Source organism: Sinocyclocheilus anshuiensis, unplaced genomic scaffold (genome assembly GCF_001515605.1).
Source record: "Sinocyclocheilus anshuiensis isolate Anshui unplaced genomic scaffold, SAMN03320099.WGS_v1.1 scaffold1946, whole genome shotgun sequence".
NCBI classification, from domain to species: Eukaryota; Metazoa; Chordata; class Actinopteri; order Cypriniformes; family Cyprinidae; genus Sinocyclocheilus; species Sinocyclocheilus anshuiensis.
The window spans coordinates 48,496-50,155 of record NW_015546151.1 but is presented as its reverse complement, the minus strand read 5'-3'; positions in this window follow the sequence as shown (position 1 = coordinate 50,155).

Genomic DNA, 1,660 nt, shown 5'->3' with positions numbered 1-1,660 from the left:
GATATCGTCCTCTTTTGGAAGGCCAAACAAAGTAGTTTCGCTTTCACAACGAAACACACAGCGCCTTCACGACATGGCGGCGGCGGCAACAACAATACTACAGCGAGAATAAAAGTTACGCCTTCTTTCTTTGCGTGAACATTTGGGCGGCGTTATGCAAATCTTCCCAGATAGTGACGTAGGTATGTGAGGGCGTGTTAGAACGAGCCGTTTTAGGTAGGTGTGGCTGACTCTTAACTTTTATAAAGAATATCTCTTTGGATTTGAGACTTTAGTCTTTGCAACTTTACAGATCTTCTTTATGCACCAAGAGCTTGTAACACTCCAAAGAGAAAGGAAAAATTTAAATCGCATCATATGACCCCTTTAAGTATTTGAATTGGCTAAAGTGAAACTGTTGCAAGTATACTTTAGGTACACTTTAAATATCTTGCATTTAAAGACTGATATTCAAAGATCATACAAATCCTTATCAATGGTGATATTAAAACACATTTTAGGCTTAATATTAAGAAATGTGCATTGTGCACAAGTAGTATATACTATAGTAGTAAATATACTTAGTATGGAATAAATGTATTTTAAATATATTACTTTTTTTTTTTTTTTTTTACTAAGGATAACATTAGATGGTCCTGAGAATATAATGCAACAATTCAAAATATATTTAACTTTTGGGAGCACAAAAATACAGTAGTAAAACAAAAATAAATAAATAAGTATCATAGTCATAGTGTAAAACAAGACGGAAGGGCAAACTAAAAATAAACTAGAAATAAAAACTAAACTGAAAATGTAAAAATAACCCTGTTACACTGTAGTGTTATAGGGAGCATTGTCTTGTCCCTGACACTGTTCCTCTTCTCTGAAGAATACTGTACTTCTCTCACTCCCCTCGGCCCACAATATCTGTCCTTAACCAACTACCACTTCAAGAATGTGTAAGTGGCCCATAAATGGATTAGATTCGGAGATAAAACTCTGATCCACCACTGCGACTGATCGCTCAGTATTTGAACTCACTGGCCTTTCCTTTGGCCTCTTTTGAAATAATAAGAATCCTATGTGATATGCTCATCCATCACAGCATGGAGTGGCTGGAGGAGAGACTCCCCGGCTGAGCTCAGCGCTAGATGATGGATGTCCTCCTCCTTGGCCTCTTGAAAGCCCAGAGACTCAGTCAGGTCCTCCCACTGCCATCATGCCTAAATCAAGACGCAGGCACCCATTCTTCCCCCATTTCCCCTCAGTCTGGACAGGGAAGGACAGACTGGTGACGGAAGACTCTTTCATCAGTTTGATCAGACCTGATGGTGACACAGTTCAAGACAAATGACATGGACATAAACTGACAGCAAATTTAAAATCTAGCCCAGCAGGTTGGAAAATGACTGATGTAGAACAGTGAGATCTGTATGAGTGTACCTATAGAGTGCCTTCAGCACCTCAGAACACCCATACATTGTTGTGACAAGTTTGACATCAGTCTTCTTAAATTTGACTTTTGTTTTGAATTTTAAATGGCTTAACAAGTTACATTTTAATAGAGAGCATGACAGTTGCCTGTGGAGCACCGGGAGTGTTGTTCTACAAAGAGTTTTGTGCAGGGAAGTATGAAAATACATGCTTAAAATATTAAAGTAATTAAACTTTCTCTTGA